The 23,372-nt window shown below is 39.6% G+C and overlaps 1 long non-coding RNA gene across 1 annotated transcript; it reads right to left on the bottom strand.

Moving 5' to 3' along the window:
* Nucleotides 1-703: 703 nt before the first annotated feature.
* Nucleotides 704-5,639, bottom strand: LOC115609623. The gene is made up of 4 exons (XR_003991926.1): nt 5,561-5,639; nt 4,291-4,421; nt 2,723-2,828; nt 704-836 (listed from the first exon to the last, which is right to left on the bottom strand). It is a non-coding gene; the product is annotated as an uncharacterized LOC115609623 (long non-coding RNA).
* Nucleotides 5,640-23,372: the final 17,733 nt, after the last annotated feature.

Raw genomic sequence — 23,372 nt, 5'->3', positions numbered from 1 at the left:
AGTATCTTGTTCACTTGTTCTAGGGGACAAGTTGTAATATGTCTTATCAAAATCACCTAGCCCAGACTAAGGCTAAATTTAATTAGGAAAGCAACTGGTAATTGCATAGTTCATCTTTAGCAAATACAAGATAAGCGCAGTGTGCCCAGACTTCTACATTAGCAGACAAATACTACGCAGAATAGCATGGATCCAACACTAAATCTGGGTGTTGCATCTTCCATTCCACCAGTAGATATTGCAAAACACAGAAGTTCCAGTAAGGCTATTTTTCTGAGTAAGATTTAACTGAGTAACTCTCTTACACACTACAGAACATGCATTAATAACTTTTTTCCATATTGTCTTTCATCTGACAATTTCAAATGGCTTTTGAGGTATTAAGGTATTAACCAAAATGGTTAACATGTTACCAAATAAGATTTCTTTCTCTGCTCTTGATCCATTGAGTTTCTGCTCCCTGTATGGCCAGAATCCAAAAATGGGGATTTCCCAGCCAGCCATAGAAGTCTCTTCACAGAAGTGTTTCACTTGACTCGTTTTGAACTGCTAACACACAATGACTTTCATGATATGTTGACATTTGCAGAGTGAAGCCCTTTCTTATTTCCACCCCCAGTCCTTTTCCTTGGGAGTTTGGACGAGCTGGAGAACAACTCATAGGCAAAAGTACCTGTTAGTTGGTTTTATTGCAAGCCTCTGTCTTCAATCTGTCAGAGAGCAAGTAGTCAGCATAGGAAGTGCAGGTCAAGGGAGATGCCTGCTTATCCGTAAAACTCACAGGAGCTGACATGGGCATCTGAGCAAGTATCAAGCTGTTTGTCTCTCTGGGTGCCCTAAGGAAAAAAGAAATCTTATTATTCGCCCTATAAGATTAACTATATGCTGAATTCACACCCAGTTTGTGGTCATTTAGATTGTAGCATCCAATAGTTTGAGCAGATACCTATCATCCTAGGGAGCCTGAGTTGCCAGCTTACATTCCAGCTGAGTATCTATCTCCTTGCATATTCAGAAGAAAGTTTTGCAGGTTCAAGTCTTAGAAATATCAGATCATGACAGTCTTCATGCTTATATAAATTGAGACATATTCTGCCAACCCTCTGCATAGCTACTGCATACGTTAGCCCACAGCACAAACAATAGCAGAGCTTGTCTCTTTTAGGTTGTGATAATGAAAAAAGAGCTAACTCAGTTGAGCATCCCTCCTGGTCAAGAGTACATGGAGGCACAACCCTCCTCTCACATCACAAGCCCATTTCTCCAGAAGGCAATACTTGTAGTTAGCTCAAGGCTGAACCCAAACAGATCAGCTCTGCAGGGGCAAGATCGAGCTAATAACCCACCAGAGACAGGAGCAGCAAGATCCTGAGCCCTTCCAATAATTTCTCCCCACCTAGTAGGAACAAGCTGTTAGCTGTCTACATGCATTAACCCACAATCCGTACAATAAGGAGATTCTACCTGTCCAGCCTTCCCTCCCTGAATATACGATAACAGTAGCACACAACTCAGCTGCTGCAGATTAAAACTGTAATTCAGATGCCCAAGTGCTGTATAGGTGAATTAAACCTGTGTTTGAATTTTGTCTGTTGAGCATTTCAACTGAAAGGGTATGAGAAAGTTGCATAATTTATTATTTAATGTTTTCAACAGACCTCACTATCATACTCAAAAGCAAGTAGTTTACATGAGATGCATATATAGACAGGGTTATAAAAAGGCTTTGCCAAAAGGTTTTATGGTGATGCAGATGCAATAAGAAGATTGCTTTATAAATATGATTTCTGTGAGGAAGTTCATTTAAAGACTGGAGAACTCTTTGTTCATTATCACAAATACATACAAGACAAATTCAGGGGGTTTTAATTACTCTGGAGAGCATGCCTCATTCAGGCTTCCACATTTTTATCTTACTCTTTCCTTACCTCTCTTCACAATATGACATTTATCTATTTCCTAAATAAAGGTTAATTTCTTTAACATTCCTCACAAAAGATGAACCAAACAACACACTCTGGTTTTTTTGGAACATCATCATTGTGAGTTACCTGTCCCATCAATTCTCATTTTCTATTAGCTGGATTGCTTAGTAGCACCACATTGGGTTCTACCAGGAGATGTGCAACATCCCTTCCTCAATTGTTCTTTCAAAATGGTGTTTAAAAATACTAAAATCACAGAACCCAGCTACTGCATCTACCCAAAACATGAACAGCTATTTTAACCATTAAAAGTCAGGTATTAAACACCAGTGTTGCAACCCACTAGCATTTCCACCTCCTTTTTGCAGTGGTACAGGCATCATTCCATGCTGAAGATGTGATTACTGTATCCCATGCTGCTAAGCCCTTTAAGGAGACAGAACTATTATAGGTGCCAGCTCAGTGTACCATGCTAATAGAAAATCAACTGCACATTTGGCTTCACAATGCCATGCAACAATAAAAGCATTTTTTTCTGTTATTTGACCCAGACACCTGAACTACAAGACACTCCGATCTGTAACCCAAGACCCTGAGAAGGTCTTGGAATGAAAGGCAAAAGCTGATATCATCACAGCTGAATTATCAGGTTGTTTCACTGTCGTTGTCATCAGGCACATAACTTTACACATCAGCGGTTGCCAGCAGGCTTGTAGAAGGCCAACTTCTCAGTGTCTAGAGACAACAACAATGACATGCCAGCTGTTTGAGAGAGAAAGAAAACCAACAATACTAACCTCGAGGGCCCAGTTCTGTATAGTGGCATTAGATGACTGGGAAGTGGCAGGGAAACAGACGCAAAATTTTGTAGACTCAAGTTCAGTCGAGGTACCCTGTGGGATACTAGTGGTTTGCGATGGAAACGATCATCAGATGGGATGGGAAAAACACACAGATAATTGATTGAAGCAACATTTATGCTCAGATAACCCTCCAATTCTCAACTAATACTTCAAGGAGATGTCGAAGGAGCAATAAAGCTACCAATAATGATTATATCACTTTTCATCCCATAAGATCTTTGGATGCTTTTCAGACTTCAAGATTGCTCATCCATTCACAAATTACAGCTGGTTACAACAGCCATTTTGCAGCACTATACGATAGCTATTATGAAGGAAATGAAGAATAAACCTGTTCTATTGATCTAGCAATAGGAATCTTCAATAGACAGAATGTAATCGCTTGAGCTGAAGTAGAGGAAGGTTGAAAAATGGCAGTGACTATGCCTATTAAAGCACAAACGAAGTTAGTGAAGTTAGCCTTGAAGCAGCCAAGAAATTTCTGTGAAAAGTTACAGAAGATGCAGAGAAAATCAACAGCAAGCTTTGACATAACATCAGGGAGCAAGGAAGAAAGGAACCTCAGCACTGCTCAACTATCCCACCCTCCTTCTACCACAAACATAGCATCCTTTCCAGCCAAAACCATCACTCCCAACAGCCTTGTCACAGGAGTAAACACTGACTGTGTATGCAAATATAATTAGCTCGGTCTGAAAAAACAGAGTGAGAAAAGAATATAAAGAAGAAATCTTTCCAAAATAGTCTCCTTTGCACTGCCTATGGGGAATTATGCTACTTACAGCCTTCTTGGGTGGCAGTCCTCCCTCATTCTCTGGGTCCAACAGAAGCTTTGGCTTTGCTTACAGAACAACAATGTATCCTGGGAACACACAGGACTAACATTTCACAGTGTGTGCTTTGGCATCCAAAAGTAGTTCCTAGAGACTCTCATTTGAGGGGCTGGGCTTGAGAGCCCACCAAAAAAAAAAAAAAGGCATGATGTACTCAACTATTTCTTGCTCAGATTCTGCAGTACCCCCTTTGTTGCCTTTAGTTATCAGCTCCACAAAATATGGCTGCTTCAGAGCACTAGGGAAAAAGGGATCAGCAAATCTCACCATCCACAACATCATTTTTTGAATGTGCATGTTTACCCATGCAAAACTGCTCTTTTCTGTATCAAATACTGCCTGGCACACACAGCAAGAGAGAGGAGCAACGGTGAATCTAAAATTTACTTGTAAAACTCTTTACCTAAGACAGCTAAATACTCTGCCTTCTTTAAGAGCAACTTTATTCTCCCTAGATCACCTCAGATCTTTCTGTCCTCACTGATGTCTTCTTACTCTGTCATCAAACTACCCTTAGGACTGTTTTTTCCAGCAATGTGTTGAATTTTTGCATTAACTCATAATTTAAACACAAAGGACATAGGACTTGAAAGAGTTGATTGATGGCTTTTTAAATTATTTTTAATATTATCCAAAACATCTTTGACTTCATATAAATAAAGAATGTACCTTTTCACCCAATGCTCATATATTCACAGGAGAAACGAAGACCACACAATACCAGCTCCTGGTAGTTAAGACCACACTTTGATTTGAGTCCTAGGCATCTGAAGGCTGTTTATTCATTTGAATTGTAAAATCTTGAGAAATGTGAAAAGAAACAGAAAGTCATTACAAATAACAAAATTCAGAAAATGCATAAAAATCACTCAACAAGGTGCAACAGTTTACAGATCATTCAGGGATGGACCACAGTATGAATACAAAAGTGCATACCATCTTCCACTGGTATGGAGGAAAGGATGATATTAGTCACCGGAGTCCTTTACAGCTTCTATCACTTATCTAACAAAATCCATCAACTTTCAAAGAAAAAAAAAATTCATATAGAAAAGTCCATTTTGAAGAGACTTGTTGGACTGCCTGCTGTAATGAATATTACTGCTTGAAAGCTGGCATTTTCTACAGCTTGCAGCAAATTAGATCAGCAGAGTCAATCTCAAAAAAAAGCTTTCATCTCCTGTCTGTCAGGAAACTGGCTGTGTCTCAGGTACATTTAATCCATATTTTATAGACTTTGTAATATTCTGCAAACATTCCACTAAACGTTAGTTGTCGTGCAGTGGCATGATGCATTTCAATGACCTGATGACTTCATTGATTTAAATGGTCTTTGGATAAGACCTCAGCTTGCATCCTTGCCTAATCCAGTATTTGCCAAAACCCAATTTAAAAACCATTAAGTCCTGTGAGGGGGGGATTATCATTAAGAAATTATTTTAATTTAATACCCTTTAAGCTTCAAGTAATAGCTAATAACAGCAGTCAATGCTTAAAAGAATGTCTATAGTGCTTTTAAGATAGAAAATGTTCTTTGGTATTTATAATAAAAGAGAGAGCTGGTTTTGAGTAAACAGTATCTCTCTTCAGGGGAGTGAGAAGGAATAAAGCAAGCTACTGTCTGTCAGTCTGTAAATAAATAGCTTTTGGGCTACTTGAAAAGGCTCAGACAGCTAATAAGATTGGCATCTGAACCAGAAGATTTCACGTGCTTTGGTGCTATTAGGTACTAATCTATTTCTTTGAACGCTTTTATAAAAATGGCCATCTTCATCAGACAAGTAAAGTGATAAAAATCAGGTCTTATCAAGACAACTTTTCAAGAGCTTGCCAAATTACAGAAAACGACACACAATTAATTATGGCCTTGATTTAATTAACTTGGGTAAGCTACAAACTAGCGGTTCTAGTCTCATTTTTTCCCCGTAATTATACTCACAGTTACTGTGCTTCAGCAGTCAGAGGCAGATGAATCTCACAGGTAAACAGTTCTCCCATGTAACAGTAAAAGTCTTAAATGTGTTGATCATTTCCACCCTAGAGAGTGGAGGTTGTTGGGAGTTAGAAGGGTAGAGGCAAAGCAGCCTAAGTTATATCACCAGCATGGAGCTGCATCACCTAAACCAAAAGTTTATATTTACATTTAACATATTAACAAGGGTTTAATTTGAAAGATAGCTAATGTGTTTTTCAAGAAACTCTGCGACTTAATGAAACAAACATTAGGACCCTTGCTTCAGTGCTCTATCTTCAACACTGAGAGGAAGATTGAGAAGCAAGCTAGTGTTCCCAGCAGTATCCCTTAAGGAGAGAGATTACTTTGGTAAGCAATTCTCATTTGGAATGTGGGTCTTAGCATCTGCAGCTTTAGTGATGTTGATGCTGAAATCTCCGAGAACGAAAAGGGGATAACCCATTAACATCATCAAGAGAGCACTGCGCAATTCTGCTGTGAACCCATTATTTTTGTGTGGTCTCTAACTGAGTGTCAAATCTGCAATCAGTCTCAGTTTGACTTACTCTTATCAAGTGACGTTGTAAAATCATCTTCTCTGAGGACCTTCTTTTGGCTCTGCTATGTGGCAAGGACACAAATGCAGAGCTGCCTGCCTGTCATGGTCAGAGACGAGTGAGTGTGAGGCTGAGACAGGGCAAGGATGGCTCGTGGCTCAGTGTGCCCACACACTGTGGAGCAGTGGAAATATGCAGGAAGGAAGGAGATCCCTGGTTTTGTCCGTTGCATGAATCTGCTACAGATTCTGCTCTTTACTCAGGGGTGCCTGGCTGTCTATGCTAGATGCTGTCTGAAGGCAAGATTCCTTTCAGGTGAGTGTTTGCTCGGGTGACTTTCAGCAGATAAGTACTATGAAAAATCCTCTTACCTGTGCTAATGACGAAGGCCTTTCTGGATCATGAAATGAAACCAGGATGAGTAAAATGACATTGAAATTGCACAGAAAATGATAGTAATGAATCAGCAGGAAGACAAACAGTACTTCTGCAATTACATGTGCTACACAGAAAGCTCTCTGTCAACAACTGACCTCTTCAAGTTGTCATGCATAATATCTGATTGTACGATACAGCACTGGAGAGAGTTGTCAAGCATCGTTTCTTTATTATTACCATTTTCCATAGATTTAAATACTCTTTGAAGTGATCAGAGATTAATAAATAGAAATAATTGGTCTGTTCCATCACTCTGCAAAGATTAACGCAATCGTGTCCTTGGCAAAACCTTGTCATGCAAAGCTAACATGAATGCTGCAGTAAGAAAAATGTTCAAAGGACTCTACCAGATCTTGGAGCAATCTACAGCTGCATCCTCTGGATCTCAACATCGGAGTACAAGATGAGGCCTTGACCCATAAAAATTGAGTCTGTTTTAATATAGGAAAGGATATGAACTCAATAGAAATTTGCAGTATATTTAACAAAAATTAGAAGAAAAGACAATAGAGCAGGCTCTGATTTTTAGTACCTTCCTGCTGTTATCACCAACCACCTCGTAGGCCATACCCACAATACTTCCATGAGCTGCAAAGTGAGGCTAAATAACATGCCCAAGCTTCTTTAGGAAGTCTGCTGCAGAAGGAAAAAGACCAAAAAAAAGTCAACCTGATGATCCAAATCCCAGGCCAGTCTTCTAAGCACTGGAGCATCTTTCCTCTGCCAAGTACTTATCAGACCACTTCACGATTCATTGCCTTTCCAAATAGCTTTTCATTGAGGAACAGTGAGTTGCAAAAGGGTTTGTAGATTGAGCTAGAGAGGTCTTCAGAAGGTGAGCCAGGAATGATTTCAGATACAGAAAGCAAAATGCTGTCTTGAAAGAGGTCAGAGAAACAGGCCCATATCACTTCAGTGATGCTGCAAAACTGATACACTGAATATTTAGTCTCTAACATGAACTGAGCAGCCTCCATCCCTCATTCCACGCCCCTGCAGCCTATTACTTAGGTGCCATTTGGGAATTTTTCAGCTCTTTCATCTCTTACAACAGCTTCTCAAAGCTCATCTATAGTCCCAGAGCAGACTTATAAAAATTGAATTATGCCAGTTACAGATGTGACTTTTGATCAGTTACTAGCATAACCCTTTATGTAGACACCAAGTGCATCATGATAGCATCATATGTGAACATTATTTCTTTTCCTCCCTACCCAGTTAGACAACCAGCCTTACTGTCCCTGTAAGCAGCACACGGAACTCCTATGACCAAGACCCATAAAAACATTTCTTATGTCAGAAAGCCAACGGGGAAGAAGGGAGCAGGTGACAAGAAAGACTCAGGGATAACAGCTGCTCAGACCCTAGGGCTCCATTGCAGGATGGGACTCAACAAAATATCCAGCAGATCCAAGGGCATCCCAGCAACATTCAGCCAAACAATCTAGTGATTAGATCTCGCAATTACATGCTGTGCGTGGCTCAGGAGTCCCAGGCTGGCCACATGGAAGTCATTGGTACCACTATAAGACACCTTCATAGTGGTATTCATGGGTCTGTCCCGGATGAGAGGAGGGAAGTTTGTGCCTCTGCTGTTATCGTGACACAATTAGAGCAGAACAACTTTCACATTCAGGCAAAATGTCATTTTTGACAAAAAAAAAAAAAAAACCAAAAAAACCAGAAGGAACGAAAGAAAAAGAAAAGAACTCCAGGGCAAAACCTTCTCAAGTGGATTTTGACAAAAAAAATACTGCCGCTAAGGAGAGCCACTCTCTTTCTGTTAGAAACTGTCAGCAATCCCCTGCTTTGCAGAACATTGACTCCAGCGCCACAGGGCTTGGGGGCTGCAGGAAGGAAGAAGGTAGATTTTAAACAAGTCCCATCAATAATGTCTTACTGGGTAAAGTGAAAGAGGTTATTTGACTCAGGACTTTTCAACAAGACTTGTAGTTTTCTTCTGAAATCCTGCAAACTGAGTTTTCAGATTCACTGAATATTTTCCCCAGTCTGAACATATAAAATATAATCGAGGGATAAACAGAGACCTGGACATTTCACCTGAATACTTGTTTTCAAACAGCATATCCAGTAGTGTTCAGCAGGCAATGCCGCATGAAGCGCTCCTCCACGTTTTGCTTCAAGCTCTCTATAGCCTACCAGCATTTTTCAAAAACAAGACAGTGCATCTGTAAAAAGACAGAAACTAAAAAGAGCTGGCAGTTTATGGTCTTGAAGTCTAGTTACTGCTGTGCTAGAGGAAGAAGACCGCAAGCAAGGGGTCTAGTATCAGCAGAAGAATAAGGAGGAATAACTACATAGGTGCTTTTTTCATCCAGTGTGCTCACCTCAACTTGCCTTGGAGAGGGAGGGAAGGCGCCTGGCGCGGGGGATTAACAATTGTTTTGTCATTTTGAAAAGAAACTGCCCAGAAAAAAAAAAGCTTAAAGTTCTCCTAGTTTTGGGAAACTGTTACTGACCTCTTTCACTGAGCTGAAAAGGGTTTGGGGTGTGGTGATTATTTTCTTTTAAACTTCGAGATGTCACTTTCCCGACTAAACTCAAGTCTCTGCCAGAAATCAGCTGCTACTTCTTCCTTGATTTACTGTCACCATTAGAAGCAGTTTGATTTAAAAAAACCAAACAAACAAACAATAGAGAGAAAAGTGCTTTTATTTACAACTTCAATATATTTTAATCCAGTTTTTTCTTTAAGGTGATCAGTTTTGAGCTCTTAAAAACAAGAGAGTGAGGCATTTGGTTTCTAACTACCATCAGCACAACACTTTCTTGGATTGTGGTTTGGGCTTTTGAGACTTGTGAAAGTGTCTGAGAGGTGAAACCAGTTGAACCTAGGCTGCCAGCAAAGTGGGGGATGTAGCTGTCACCCCCAGAGATGGGTCCTTTGCCACGTCCCCTCCAGCACATGCATGTTGAGAGCAGGGTTTCAGCTTTTGCCTAAGGGCATGCATTGATTTTATACAACTGATAGAAAAACATATAAGCATCTGTGAAAATAGCAAGTGTAGAGAAGATGTTTACTGTGAGTACGCCTGGATATCAAATACTGAAATGCTATGTGCTGTTATACAGCACATTATACATAAAAAAATACAGAGAAATAAAAGACATTGAAACATTTCTTAAAACAATCTATTAGAAGCTGGGGAGGTATTAATAGCTCATTTCTTGATAAGAATATCTATTTGGAAACTCTTAGCCACTATTAAGAGACATCACATTTTGGTGATGTTTACTTATGATCCGTATTTTTAGAGGGAGTTTTGAGGTTTGTGAATTTACTTGCACCACAATCCATATCCTCATATTTCTTCGCTTCTGTATCTTATGATTAGTTTTAGCAATTTATTCTAACAAAAACCTCAAATATATTCATGCTAAGACATTTAATACACGTGCACTCTCCCAAGGAATTTCAATCTTTTTTATCACAAATGCATCTTTTCTTACTTTTCCATTCCACAGCAGTCGCTAGATCAGCCTTTGCTTGTTCATTTGCATCCAATCCTGCCTCCCTTTCAAAAAGCTCAAAAATACACTGCCAGCTAGGTTCACTGTATTTAGTTATTACCTGACAGTTCCTACACATTTGGAGCTGTATGGACAACGCATTTGCTTTACACCATTAGCAAGCAGTAAGGTTGAACAGCTCTTTCATCTGATCCCCACCCACCTATTCCATCTGGATCCCTAAAGCACTTCTGCAGTACAAGGTATCATTATTTGCAACAATCATCTGCACCTTATCTGCACAGACAGTACATCTTGATGCGCAGCATCAAGGCAGCATTGCATTCTCTTGAGATCAGCAGTGCATGAAATTCAGTGCCAAAGGTCAGTGGAAGATTTCCCATATCAAACATCAAGGTGGAGTGTGTTAAACCAAAATGAAGAGGGGAAAAAAAGAAAAAAACACAAGTTTGCTGCAATTTTTCCATTCAGTTGCACAGTGTGTTTTGTCTTACATCTGCCTTTCAGTTTATCAAAATGATGTCAAACTTGGAGTAAACTCCAGAAACTCTAAAGAGGAGCCCCACGTGATGCCAAGCAGGCATTTGTCTGTGCATTTGCCCTGCCTAAAACTAGAGTCTAGGAAAAAGCTCCACAGATAGAATGGCATTTCAGTTAAAATACAAAAGCCAGGAGAGCTGCATTTCCAAATTAAACACTTTTTACTTCCTTCTGTTTAAAAAGGATCTCTCTCATGTCATTTTCCTAACTTGTAAGAAAAACAATTGCTGAAACAATCATCCCAAGCTCTTCCTCATGGGACAGAGGGGTTAGACTTTTCCTACAGCACTTTCCTACGTTTTAAGACGTTGTTATTAAACCTTCCATATGTTAGAACTACATAAGGAATTTATCAGCTTCTGCATGCCCATTCAATAATGGCATGGTCTGCTGGCCTATTGACAGCAACCTTCCAATAAGATCTTGCCATGGAAGAGCTGACAGTTAGGGTTGGCTTGTTTAAAGGATCTTAACATTAAAAAACATCTCTTTGAATCTCACAGAAACACTGCAACACCCTGCCATAAGCTCAGTGAACTGTGACACTGAGTTTCCTTGAACAGCTCTGAGAAAAAAAATAATCTTTATTAAATATGAATTCAGAAGAGAATTAAACCCAGAATTTGGTGTGCAGGAAGCTTCTCTATGTTCTTTATCAGAAATCAATCATGATTAGCAGTCCACTGAGCAAATTAGGGTGCCCAGCAAGAACTGAAGTGTGTCACCATAATTTTCAGTCCCTGAAGTATATTTTAACCCTTTATTTTAACCTTGTATTTTCCTCTTTATTCTAGAATTTGTTTAATCACTTGCAACAGAGCAAAATTTAAAACATGATTTTTAACTTGCGGAGTTGTAGGGAGTCATTCCTAGAGGTCCATTTTTGCATTCATAGTGCCATAAATAGTGGCCTTCATTGCTGGCATTATTATGTTTCCTGGTTTAGTATCTCTCAAAGCGACATTTTGCTAGGTGCCTGGGTGTCTGAGATGGAGTAACAATACTCACAGGTGCTGAACCACATTTATTAGAGAAACATCCTCTGGGTTATTGACTTACACTCTACCACAGCTCTCCTTTACATTTTCCTTGAAAATTTTGGAATTAATTATTTTACAGGTGATTTCAAAGCAGAGCAGTGTAGCTTCTTACATAGTTCTCTTTCCCCTTTGAGGCATGCACTTGCATTAGCCAAGTTACACTCATGTTTTACTGCTCATAGATTGAATTACATTTATCACTGCAAGCAGAAACAGCATGACTGCCTTTCTACATGTGAAACATGCAATTCATCGATTTCTGGGGCTGTAACCACAGCTTTACATTTATCATATGTCGCTTCTGGTTTACTTAGCAGTCCCTTGTGTGGGACAATACAGTTTAAAACACTGTTATTAAAGAGGCAGGGAAGAAACATTTCACATACAATGGTAACATTCATCAACTATTCTTTGCAGAGTGACGTAGCACTATTTATCAACTACAAGTTTCCAACTTCTCTAGCAATAACTTCCTTACTCTTATAGACAGCTTGGTGATCTAAGTACAAAATGACAAAAAGTTCATATATGACCCATATAAACCTGCTACTTTTGCTGAACTACAGCCCCCTTTTTACAATGGGAAGAAGAAATTTTTGATCCTTGGACTTTCTGTCTGAAAGGTTCATATCAGCTTCATGACCCTTCAAGAAATTACTTTGCCCTCAAAATTAAAAGCTTCACTCCCAGTTTTGAATACCCCCATTTGAGTGAACAACTTCATATTGACGCATTCTATTTCAGAAACCTCTGAACCATCCTTAAAGCACTCAGCTTTGTGTAGGCAGCCCCTATTGAAGGGGACTGTCTGCTCAATGGATGTATTACAAACCCAAACCAACCTTGGCCATTTAGTTTTCAGATTAAATAAAAGTGTGGGTAAGTGATAAAAACTTTATCTCAACTACTTCAGTTAATATCTGCAACTATGAAACACTTTTACCTACTTCTGAAGCTTTTCCACCCACTTGCCCCTTTTTTTAACTTATGGCTGTGATCAGCATGAAGGCTCTGACAACTGGCTGGGTGAGCAGAACCAGTATTTCTGACTCCTGGTCAAGCAAGCCTATTCTGTTGCTCAGGAAATCAGGCGAAGATTTTCTTCCTTTCTCTTCTGGAAGTGTTGCACGTCCCTTCAAAATCCCAGATGGACAGTGGGAGAGAGGCTGCAGAAACACACCTAGGATCATCTGCTTCATATTTGGCAGGCAAAATTTCAACAACCTGGAGCTTGCCGCATCTCTCTAATCTTTAAGAAGCAAACTGTATTTCAGCAGGAGGAGTGACAAAGTAGTGGGTTTGCCTGCTGCCAGACCTGGAGGCACTGCAGCTGCCTGCCTGACACTATGACAGACACAGCAATGCAGTCACCCACTCGCTCCTGGCTCAAAGATCTTAGTCCTTTGCACCAGAAAAGACAGCTCTTGCCAGAAGGATAGCTTGTTTTCGGGTAGGAGGAACGTGGTGGGAAGAGGGTGGCAACTGTTACCACGCCTTGTTCCTCCAACTGAAATACATTGTCAGCTGGCTGAGAGGAAAAGCAGAATTCGTTGTCAGATGACCACAGGTACATGTCAGCACGACTGCAGGAACCAGCAGAATTAGACCTCTTATTGAAAACATATTCTCTGAGGCAAATGAAAGCAGAATGGCTTACGCAAAATGATATCATCTTATGACACTTAACCTTGAAGATTGTTTCTATCAGACGTACTTTCATGCAGTTTACAACATGAATAGCAAAATCACAGACTCAGTCTCAAAGCAAACCCTATTTGTTTGTTGTTCTCTGTGTATGAAGATTGCCTTTTAAAAATGTCTGAAACGAAAGGCTGTAAAAGAAAATTTCCCAAAAAAAAAAGTATTGGCTTCCACTATTGAACAGAGATATGTTGTTAGCAAAGAATAAATTATGTAATGATTTTATATGTTTTTATCTGTTTTATCTGTTCAGGACAGATGAAACAGGGCATAGGAAAAGATAACTCCCAAGAACTGCCATTTCCACCTCCTCCAAAACTTGTTAGTATGAAAACAAAGCAAGGTCTTTTCAATGTTTCTTACTATGAAAATGTCACCATTTCAACCCACCAATTAGAAGAGTTGCTTGAAAAGTGGGAGATGGACATTTGAGATGTTACTGTCAGTTAGGTAAACTAGGGACTTAAGACCACCTTTCTGAAATCCCAGGTATGGAAAGGACCTCAAAGGTCAAGTCATTTAACCTCCTTTTCTAAATAGGTCCACTAGATCATGGCTCATGGCCATGCCCAGTTTAGCTCTGAATGCTTCCAAGAACAGAGGCACCAAAACCTCTCTAGGCAGCCTGTTACAGTGTTTGACCACCCTCTTGGTGTAAAAAAATTCCTAATAGCTATTTGGAATTTCTCTTGTTGCAGTCAGTCTCTGTTGCCACTCATTCTTTCCCTATGCACCTCAGAGAACAGCATTAAAGTTTAACCATCACTCATTGCACTCCCTTCCTATTGACTCATCACAGAAGGTGGTCAGACTGGTCAGGCACAATCTGCCCATGGTACAACCATGGTGGCTGTTCCCAGTCACTTTCCTGTCCTTCATGTGCTTGGACATGGCTTCCAGGAAGACAGGCTCCATGATCTTCCTGAGGACTGAGGTTAAGGTGATAGGCCAATAGTTCCCTGTGTGCTTCTCCTTGCTCTTCCTGAGAACGGCCGTGACATTGGCCTTGTATTTCTCTCCACCAACTGCCATGACCTTTCCAAGATGATAAAGAGGGGTCTTGCAATTGCATCAACCAACCCTCAGCACCCACAGACGCAGCCCATGTAGTTCCACAGTTTTGTGTATGTCTTGTTGACTTAAGTGTTTCTTAACTCGATCCATCTTTCTGGCAAGTCAAGCATCACTTTCCCAGTCTCCACCACTGGACTCGGAGACGTCGGAGGCCTCAAAACAAACCTGTAAAGCAAAAACTGAAGCAAGAAAGATATTTAATATCTCAGACTTTTTCATGTCCTTTGTCCCTAGGTCCCATGCTCTGCTGAGCCATGGCTTTACAGTTTCCCATCTTTTTTTTGTTGCCAGTGTATTTGTAGAAGCCCTTCTTGTTGCTCTTCACTAGATCCAGGTCCACTCCAGTCATGCAAACTACTCCAACACATTTCTGTAATCCCACTGATATTATAGATCTGCAACTGCATGTAGACTTCAAATTCCTTCAGTTTGTTTCCTGTGCAGCATATATACCTACATAAACATTTGATTGATTAATTGAGAGTTTGCTTTTGTAGAAAACAAGCAAACAAACTCTCCTTCTGTAATACTTTTCATCAGAAGTTCTCTTTATCTATATACATATCAATGCTATCACAGTTCATGGCTATCTGAAAACCGGAATAGCAAATTAAAAGCTTTCTTTTTGCCTACATATGGATTTCATAAAGTCAATAGCCAAACACTAGCTATAAGTCCTATGTCCACAGTCTGAAAATAAAGCAAAAAAAAAAAAACCAAAAAGAAAAAAACAGATAAACTAGACAGGGTGAAATAAGGTCTGAAGGGACTGTTATAGGACAGATAGGAAGAGAGAATAGATGTACAAATGGGTATTCTTAGGTACTGATATTCCTCCCCACTAGTGACGAGTATTCCCCAATACTGAGCACACAGTTCAAATGATTGAAGTCTCAAGAATTAATTAGAGGCAAGAAAAATTCTGGCCACGGTATCCAAGTGCCATGGACATGGAAAGCACGCCTTACAGGAGAAATATTTAATTGAATGGAATAGAAAAAGTCAAGCTCCAATAGCAGTTGAAGCCAAATAAATTCAATTTGTCTGTAAGTTATAAGATTTTAAAATAGTGTGGCAGTTGACTACTAAAACGCATTTGTAAAGAAAAAGATGGGGTCTCCAGCACTTCAATTCTCTTTACTGGCAGTCTTTCTGGAAAATATATTTTCATAGATCAGAAATAGTTAGCTCCTAAAAAAACATCTTGTGGCCTCTTATAGAAAAGGTCAGATGAGAACATATCTATAGACCTGAATGTTAAGACTGAAACCAGCATTAAGCAGCAGTTTCCTGGTTCTGCCTACAGAGCAAACAAAATATTCAGAGAGTATCATAGAAAGTCAGAGATGTCCCCAGCTGCAACATAGTCAGTGTTGCTGCTAAGGTGCTTTCTGCGGGAAAAGATTAATTTTCCTTTTACTTGCATTAACAAATTCAGACAGCTTTAGGCATACTAATGTGAATACACCAGTAATGCAGTAGGGCAACAGCCTGTTAATATTCCTGTAGAATGACATTTAGTACAGCAATGAACTTTACAAACAGTTTGGACCAGATGGCAACTGGTCTCCTTGATGGCACACAGGGGAAGGATTGTCCCTAAGAGCCGAGCACAAAGGAAATCTCTGCAGTTCACAAAGTAACATCACCACTGACAGTAGCTTTCCCAAAGCAACAGAGCTTTTTCTGTTTGCCCTTTATATTGGGTAAGTCTGGCTGGGTATGAGCTCATCAAGAGGAACAGATGTGACAACCCTGCCAAGATGGACATAGCAGTCACCTGCTCCTTAGAATCTTCAGAGTCTGGGGTCTTCTTCAACCAAACTTACAAAGGTAGTCCAAGCCTATGTTGAAGTGTATCAGAATGTCTGGAGAAATCCTAAAGTGAGAACAAACAAGGACAATATTTTTGCAGGTCATTGTCCTTTTTTGTTCAGGTCTTTGATCATTGCCCACATTCAGCATCCTTTTTTAGCTTTCTTCTTTTGCTGCCTCAGTCAGCCCCTTTTAAACAGCTTGCTGTCCTGACCCCACAAGCTGCAGACTTTAATATTGGGTCTGAGACCCCACTGGGATAAGCAGAAATTCATGCCCACACTGCAGACATGAAGCAAAGCTCAGCCACTCCAGCCAGACAGGCCCAGAAGCAGAGAGGTCTTTTTCTTTCCCTCTTCCCTAGAATAACTCCCATGTCCTGTTTGACTCTCACAAATAGTCTTTAAATTGTTTGCAGGTAAATGCCAATCTTCCATCCGCAAATGCATGCTTCTGTCTGCGCACTGCAGATGCAATCTTCTGGTTTTATGAAATGCAGATATTCACATCAGCAAAATTTACATGCCTTACCAGGCCCTTCACCATTAATTCTCATCTGTACTAATAACTAGGATGCTCACTGAGATACCCAGTGAAGGTACTCTTTAAGCACTTGCCATTGCATACATAGTGCATACAAAATGCAGCTATTTGTGTTTACCTCTGCAGTGCAGCATTTGAGAATGTACCTTTTCGTATTACCATACTGTAGGCAACAAATACAAGCTTAGAATAACAACATATCATTTTCAAAATAATCCAATATATGTGCTAGAAGGTCAAGTCTGCAGACTCATCTGCGTATACAACATAGCAAAAATGTTTAAAAAAGAGATTTAGACATAAAACTCTGGATGCTGTAATTCTATAAGAAAAAACCTAAAAGTTACAAAATCATGCAGACTTCAATTTGGACTAGCTGAACTTACAAGTACAGTTGCTTCAGATATTTTCCCAAGACAATTGAAAGTCACTGGAGGAAAAAGCATTTGTGTGTACGCACGCATATCTTGTGTATGCAGACACATACATATATTTATGCACGCATATGGTGTGATTTCTTCTTTACACTGATTAAACCATACAAGAACTACCAGTTAATTTGGTGGCTGTATCTTCAGACATAGAGCACATCTGCCAAATTACAGAAATGGAAGGATCTCCACAGATACATCTTTTTTCTTATTTGATGCTGATGTAATTTATATCAAAAGCAGAGCTGGAATGCCAACATGGACCAGCAGTCAGCTGTGGCCCCAGTGCATTAGCTCCCAGTTTCCTCTGTTAGTTGTGTTCATCTGTAGATCTATCAACCTGTCAGGTCCAACTTCTCAACCACTCTAATGTGCTCCAAAGATAAACACTTCTATACTAAGGAAAGAAAAAAAGAGGCTTCTTTAGCTGATAAAAATATGATTTACAGCAGGCACTGGGATAGAACTTTTCCAATTGAGAACACTGCTTGAGCTTTTTTTTGTCCTCAATACCAATAAAAATCAGAATGTCAGTGTAATTCTGTTTATTAATTTTAGCTTGAGTTATTAGAAGTAATCCCCCTGAGTCATAGCTGACCTCCAAAGCATTCCATCTTCCTGCAGGGTAACCAGGAACAAGAAAAAACATGCTACTGTAAAATAAGCAAGGCTGGTGTGAAGTTTGTTCCTGTGTTGTCAGATAGACAAGCCTATAGCTAGTACTCAGCAATGATCAAATAAATGTCCAGAGACCTTTTCTCTAACAGACAACTCAAACTTCAAACAGATTTCTTGAGCTGATTCACTCGTGGTATGGGCCAATAAAGCAGTATTAATCTCCTGCTTTAAATCAAGTTTCTGTCATAAGGCTCCATTAATCTCTCTCATGTTATCAAGTGTCTTAGTAGGAAATTATACTTTTAAATTGAATTTTGTTCTCTTTCAGTGTAGCAAGAAATATTTTCCAAACTTCTAATAGGAAGTGTGAAGCCTATGATGTTGACAATATATTTGAATAAATAAAAGCTATAAAGTTACTTTCTTCCATGTCCAATCATTAGAACAAAATAACAAAAATTGGTTACCTAGAAGGAAGAAATTAAATGCAAGATTTTAAACGAAAGTGAGGCGACTGATGTTTAACTTTTTTATTTACCTTTTTATAGCAATTGGATTTTTTAAAAAAACTTTTATAGTCAGATAATCTCCAGGCACTAATAAAACACTTCTTGATTTTTAGTGTATATACTTACTCTTAAGATGTCCTAACCTGCAGCCTCTACCATTTTTAATGGAAACAAATACTCTTTACATGCAAGTCTGCAAAGTTAGTGCCCCTTTGTTTCATGTGAGACAAATTTACAGTAAGTGTCTCTGCATCAAATTTACTATGCTAAAGTTAAAATTAATAACCACAGGCAACAAAACAACTTAATTTTATGGCCAGCAATAGAGCTGCAGGGTAGAGAGGGTAGGAGGCAGCGGAATCTACTGCAGCATTCACACATTTTATGGCCATTGCTTTTCGAGAAGAACAATACTGCAGTCTTGTTAAAGTTTAGATAGACTTGTCCCACAGACTTCTCTGAATCTTACCTACAGCTGACCATCATCATCTCACTGAGTGCAACTGGTCAGGGGCTTAGATCAGAGATACCACCTGCATGGTTACACAGCAGTAAATACAGTAAACTCTTATCTATCAATATATTTGGATTTGCATTAGGCAGAGCATTCAAAGCCACATGCCTGGGCACCGCCACTCAATCCACATCAGCTTTGCAGCCAAACCCAAATTCAGGTGGTGCAAAAGGAAGGAATCTATTTATCAGGCTTTGGATGAGTAACATAGATTCACTCTCACTCAGATGCAATTTACATTTAAAAAACTTAAAACCTGTACTTCCTATAGATTTACTCCCCCTCTACAGTAATTAGACTTTTCTCACAAAGTGAAAGTCAGAACCCTTACCACAAAGCTTTTATTCTGGGAGAGGCTGTGAGGTGGGAGGGGTGGTGTTACCTTTTAAGTTCAGCTGGGAAACATGGCGTAATGATTGAATACAACCAAGAGTACAGCAAGAATAGAGAAAGAAGCATAAGCAGCTGCTGCCTCAAGTTTAACTCTCAGCTGACCTTCATTAACTGTTCAAAACTGACTTGCTTAAAACATTCCTATTCTCACTTCCATAACAATGGTTTCAGAGTCCCCTCTGGTTTCGCTGCACTTTTTTAATATGTCCCAAATTTTAAAGTATCTGTCCTCATAATTAGAGTTGATCATGAAAACATGAAATAGTTGTGAAAGTTTTACCTGTAAGGAAAATTTATTATAAACATTTCCCAAGGCTCACATGGACATGTGCATGATGTATTTCCAAGTAGAGCAGCCTCACACACACATAAAACAACTAATAACAGCAAGCTGAGGCAGCTGTGGTGAAGAACACCTCCCAGATTCCCAGCTACTTTTAGTGGCAGGAACTAAATAAGATTTGATGTAGAGCAAAAATACAACTTAAGCGTTTCCACAAAACAGAGCTCTTGATTTTTGACTTGCTTTCTTCATGACAAAGGATCATTCTCCCATTCAATAGAAAAATGGGCTGGAGAGAGAAAAGAGGCTGCTAATCCTAGGGTTTTTTACGACCAGAACCGAGACCCAGCAAAACAGAGGAAATACGGTCTTAGAACATCAGCAGAAGCACATGCTCCTCCAAAATTCAGGATTTTAAGAACTCTTCAAGAGTACATGTAAAAATATGTAGTGTAGGGCAGATATTAACTCTCATGTTTCAAGGTGCTCTTCTACATGGAAAAAGAGAACCTAAAGGGAGTAAAAGGCTCCTTCAAGATAAGGGTCCTCATTTGTATTGCCTGAATTCACTAAGGATTTAGATAAGTCTCTGCGCAGAACATAAATGTAGCCATTTGGGAATAAAAAGAAAGGCCAGTCATCAAAACCAGAAAGAAATGACAAAGCAAGTTATTCAAAGGTCAAGCCCACACTTTCCATAGGCAGCAGTGTATTAAAAAGGGGCTAACATACAAGCACTAAATTAATTAGAGGAAAGAGGAATTAGATTAATTATCATACTGCTCATTAGAGGAATATTGTATGATCCTCCCATTCCAGTGACTTCTTATACCAATTTACAAGCAAGAATCCATTTTCTTAAACAAGCTGTTGATAAAAATTATGTCTTTTTCCAGAAGTTAAAAGCCAAGCACCTTTGGAAGGTCAGCAAAGATTTCTGAATAGAGATGTCTCTTTACCCACAAAGGTACACAAGCCTGACGAACAGGATGGCCAACATTTAGTTTGGCCTTTGACAGGTTTAAAGCTTGGTATCCTGCAAAGATAGAAATCAGAGTATTCTACTACTGGCAAGGGAAACGCAGCAACAAATAATTCAAGGTAATTGCTTAAATGCATTCGCATTGCTTGATGATACTGATTCACTCTTTGCATGAAGCGTGCAGCAAAACAAAACCAGATGTTTACCTTCTGATGTAACTTTATATGCCAAAAACCCAGCTTAAGGCCCTGAAGTAACAATGTTTTATAATATTTAATGGTATGGCTGGCAAGATGATCTCACTCGTAAAGCAGGCTGCCACCAAAGTGTCAACTCTCCTGCAGTCAAAAAGTAAACACAAGTGGCAGCAAAAGTGCGTGCTCCACAAGTAGCCTTGTACACTGAGACCTGGTACTCCGAGATCATAATCTGAATTTCATGTGCTATTATCAGAGAGAGAGAGGTTATACCACCTACATGCATGACTCCTGCATTTCCTTCCCTTAATCTTGCTTCTGATGATGTCAATCCATGTGTTACACCCAGGGAAATACAAATGTCAAAAATCTCAAATAATAAAGTTCCTTTGCTTAAGCAGGTTCAGACATACTGAACTAGCACAACTTTATTGTCCAGGATCAGAGTAGATATTATCCTAAGGCAGCAAAGGCAATGGAAATATTTTAGATAGATTTATACTTCACATTCCTTTTTTTAGGACTGGTTGGAGTTGATGTTTGCCATATATCACCATCTGGCTATATGTCACCTCAAAACTAGAGACCTTCAGACCTTGCAGATTCTTTGCTGGTTTACTGCTTTCTATCCTTGCCTTCACCAAGACATGCTTTGAAGCCTTCCTGATGCTGTGAAGTTTGAGTTGTCTGAAGGCAAGGATGGAACGAAATTTAAAGATCTGATCTAACATAGTCACAGGAAAATAAGGTACGTTAAAATAAAACCAAAACAAACAGCATCTCTCTAGAGCTGCAGAAAAGCACCCTGGATGAAGAGACTGATGCATTTCTGGAAAATCAAGAAACTCCCCATCCTTGCTCCCTGACATTTCTTTTTCTTTTTTCCTCTCTTTTAAGTGCTGCCTGCTTCAAATACAGGCTTGGAGTTTTCCCTTGTATGCAACTGTTTGTATCTTACAAAGATACAAAACACAGTGCAAAACAGAACAACATTTACTTATCTTTACACTGTCCAGAAACTGCTCTCCATTTTGTAGAAAGCACCAACACCCAACTCACTTTTCCCCTCAAGGAAAATTTTTGCAGAAGCAGGAGACATGTACCTACACCAATCACACTAACAGTAGACTTTAATGCAAGATGCCAATGCAGTACTGGATAAAAATTGTTCGCGAATTTCAGTTAGACAAAACCTGTTAAAATACAGGTATTGGGCTTTAGATATATTGAAGGCACATATTAGATTGAGTGTCTGAGTATCTACATAACAGACAGAAATGCAGACATTCTTAAATGCGTACTATATTAATGAGAGCTTGTACATATAGAAAAAACGGTAGCATCGACACAAGTTCAACTGTGGGTTCAACTTTAGCTGGCTAGTCCTGGTACAAAAGTTGCCAGGTGGTGTTGAATGGATACAGAAAGCGACTCAAACAAGAGGAGCATGACACTGACATCAAGGCCTCTGAAAATGGATTTCACTTCTGCTGCTAGGAGAAAGTAAGATTTCCCATAAGATAAACCCTACTGCTTAAAAGCAACTTTCCAACTGTCAGAAGTTGGAAAGCAACAACTAGAAACTTACCTGAAAGTTAAGGAAGTAGCATTAAACCATGGGGATTTTCCACCTTTATAAAACTTCTCCATTCAGGCCATCGGTTTCTGGACATAAAAGCCTCCAGCAACAAAGCAATGAAGGCTCTTGAGAAGATGATGTTTCGAGTGCAAGTTAAATCACCTGAGTAACACTTTTACAAAGCATCCCCACCAGCTCACTACTTCTTGAACTTGACTGCTTTCCAGACAGATCACAGGAACGAACCTGTTGCCCCACACACTACCAAGCATGTAGTCAAGGTGACAGGGGAGGACAAGACACTGAAGCAGAAGCAAGCCTTGGAGAGCGTTTGGCTGTTTAACTGTGTGCTTGGTTTCTGTATAACTTTATCACCATTTTCAAAATTTGTGACCAGCGAGCACTGAACAGCATTTTCAAGATACAGAGGTTCCCTAACTGCATATTTATGGCAGCCATCCACTCTGGTTTGCTCCAGCTGCCAGAAAAGCTCAGCAGGATGGCAAGACAGAAGAGCAAGTATACTTCTGAGGCCACACTCAAGGGCTGTCTGCAAGTAATGGTCACCAGAATTAAACCCTGGGTAAAAATACAGACATTAAATCTGGATACTTCCAGATGTCCCTACCAAACTCATTTGTTCTGTGAGGTGTCACATAGATACACAAAGCACGTCTCCTTCCCTCAGAAGTTTACAGTCTAACTATAATAGCATGGGTCTACGTAGAGAGACACTGTTTTACTAAGGTTACAACACAGGTCACCAGCAGAGGCAGACATCAAACGTGAGCCTCAGCAGCCTCTCTGTAATCTGTGTGTCCACTGAACTTTGCTGGCTGCTAAGCACAAAGACATGACAGAGCAAAAGTCCCTGGTGAACTCACATCAAACCAGTCAAGACTGAGTAACAGAAAAGCTTGGTACTAGAGACAGACAGATGCAGAAGCAGAAACAAAACCTATAGCCCAGCAGTGCAAGTCACGGCCAAAGGTGGGGATTTTTTTTCTGTGAAAAACAGTACAGAAAAGACTTTCTTCAAGGCTTTTACACACACACACAAATAAAATACACAGAGCTATGAGCTGTAATTA

This window comes from Strigops habroptila, chromosome 6 (genome assembly GCF_004027225.2).
Source record: "Strigops habroptila isolate Jane chromosome 6, bStrHab1.2.pri, whole genome shotgun sequence".
Lineage (NCBI taxonomy): Eukaryota > Metazoa > Chordata > Aves > Psittaciformes > Psittacidae > Strigops > Strigops habroptila.
The sequence above is the reverse complement of the archived record's forward strand: the minus strand, read 5'-3'. Positions and strand labels throughout refer to the sequence as shown.